Source organism: Vigna unguiculata, chromosome 3, assembly GCF_037176805.1.
Source record: "Vigna unguiculata cultivar grain cowpea cultivar isolate G323 ecotype 2 chromosome 3, ASM3717680v1, whole genome shotgun sequence".
NCBI classification, from domain to species: domain Eukaryota; kingdom Viridiplantae; phylum Streptophyta; class Magnoliopsida; order Fabales; family Fabaceae; genus Vigna; species Vigna unguiculata.
The window spans coordinates 10,668,602-10,671,625 of NC_140794.1; positions in this window are offsets into that span (position 1 = coordinate 10,668,602).

Genomic DNA, 3,024 nt, shown 5'->3' on the forward strand with positions numbered 1-3,024 from the left:
ATTACAATTCTTGAAACATTACAACCAAAATTGAAACCAATTTTTTTAATTTAAAAAGCATGACAACTTTTCCAATATCAAATCATCCAACACAACCCACTTAGTTTAACAACTTCTAAAGCTTTGCTCTATAAAAAAATAAAATCATCACCTAAAACCTAAATAAGAATTTTGAAAATAGTTTGCTTCCGTTGCTTAAAAATCTTTTACTTTCCAAGAAATCTAATCTTAATGAAAGATAATAAAGATAATGAGTAAAGAGTGTTAAGAAATTTTCAAAAAGTAAAACCTAAAAAACAAATAGAATACGGTAAACTCAAACTACTTAAAAATCCATTTTTTTTTTCTCAATTGATCATATATGCTGCTACTATCGGCACATGCAAGCACAAATAGAAATGAGAACTTGAAAAATAAAAAAATGAATAAGAATTCTTAAGTGGATCCAAGTCTTCTTTACGTGTTAGAATTACTTTTAGTTATGTCGTAACTTGTAACGTCAGGAAGAGAAGATGATGATTGTATATTAAATAAAAAAAGAAACTAAGAGATTTACTAAAATAAAATATCTTTCAATGACTAATTTCAGAGATAAAAAATAATTAATTATTATAGTGATCAATTTAAATATTAATTTATAAATTAAAAATTATTTAATTTTTAAATTGATCATTATAGTGAATTGATGTCTAAATTGGTCATTAACATTAACAATCAAGGTTTTAGCTAAAAAAATTAATTTTTCTAAATTTGTTCCATCAATGACCAATTTAGATATAAATTTAAAGACATTTTTTATAACTAAAACATTAATAACTAATATTAGTGTCCAATTTAGAAACAAATTCATTATAGTGACCAATTTAAAAATTATTTTAGTTATTAATAATTTTTAATTTTTAAATTAATCTCTAAATTAGTTAGTATATAATGACTAATTATTATTTTTATTAAAATTAATTACTAATAATATATTTTCTTATAGTGATTTATATGTTTTAGAAATGGTGATTTTTTTTTATAAATGAAGAATGCAATTGTTTGGTTTTAAATTCTATAACCTTTACAGTCTACTAAAACATGTATACGTATTTTTTTTATCAACTTGTATCTCTCTTTTCTAATACTCATAATGGTGGATTCTTAATACATACATGCGTGTGTGTATATTCACTTTATAATAATTTTTTAATATTTAATATAATAAATTAATACCAATTTTCATCAAATAATTTAACTAGTGATATTTAATGATACATTTTGAAGAGTAGATTTTAAGTTTAACTCAGTCCTATCAAATGATTTATAAAGTGAAATTCTTATTTACTTATATATTATAATTTGAAGTTTCTAATCAATATAAATCTCTAATTAGAGCTCTCAATTTGGGTTGACTAGTCTCAACCTTTGATTCGAGCTGGTCCGTCTCAGCCTTTGGTCCTGGTGAGACCGTCTCGGCCTTCGACCTGAGATGACCCGAGTTGATCTTCAACTTAAACTCAAAATATTGTTTTCAAAAGTTAATTAAAATATTTTAGTGGGACTTAACTCACCTTAGCCTTACTCCAAACTCACTTGAGAAGAAAGCTTTGGGGATTAAGACTAATTTTTTGACCCCTCATTTAGAGATCCCTAAAAGAGACTTAATGAGGGGTGGAATAGGGTGACCTATGAATCATCGGTCAAATTGACCAAATTAACATCTCTATGTCTAATACATCATTTCACACTAATAACTAATTACATAAAAACGTGAAAATAGATATCTCAATAACACAAAACACTATAGATTTAAAACATAATATTAATATGGACTATAATATCATCTTAAAAAATAATTTTTTTCTCAAAAAATAGTTTTGTTTTAAATATAACTAATCCTTAGCATAACTTGTAAAATGAGATATGTCGATAATTATATATTATAATTTTGTCATATATTTAAAAAATTTGTTAAACATTTTGAATTTACATCTTTAAAAAGTTGAACCAACGTCTGCTTATTACTTTTTTCATGCTTAGACAATTACGGTTTATTATTGATTTATTTAAAACATTTATTTTAATCTTTTTTGTAGCATTTTATCTTTAAAAATTTAAATAATAAGGCTAAAAGATATTAAAATTATATAGATAAAGTAAAGGATTAAAGTAATATATATGTAGGAAATAATAAATTATTAAGTTAAAAGAAAAGGTTTACACAATTTATGAAGAGTGAACAAAAAATTAAGGAGAATGATCCCATGAGTCCTCTATTATTCTTTAATTTTTGAGGTGATTTAGTGTAGATTATTAATTAATATACTATTATTTTTTAAAAATAATAAATAATTCACACTAAATCACATAAAAAATGAAAGATATAAGTAACAAATGGAATCAAAGTATAATTTTCTAAAAATTAAATCTATAATTATTCATCTGCACAAATGAATAAATAATGTAGTGAGCTTTTATTTTACAGGAACAATGTAAAAAATGTAAAAAATGTGTGCATTGTTTTGTTTTGCTACTATAGATAAAGAGAAGGGTTACGTGTCATTTTACGAGTGCCGAGGGTTTTGTGTGAGCAGTCAAATAAGAGAATGCGACACACAGTTTGGTCCTTTTGAAAACAAACGCCATTCGATCTCTTTCCCTCTTGTTTCCGGTAGAGTAACCGACACAACCATACAACGTTGAAAACATGATACCACATCATCCCTTTCAAAATCCTAAAATGCCCTTCTCTTACTCTTAAACTCTGAGGTCAAAGAGAAATACCCACAACTATTTATTTCAGCAAAAGTGACGTAGAAAAGCAAAACAAGATGGGATAAAAATATTAATTTTACTTTTTATTTAACAAAATAAAAAGAAGAAAATTTAATTTTGTGAAACTAATGACAATATATCCACTTCCCAACTTACAATGAAAGAGCAAGAAAACTGACTTCTCTCATGGTGATATTACTTTAAATACCTAATAAATTATATTAATTATTATTTTCGACATTTCAATCATTCCTGTAAATTTCATGA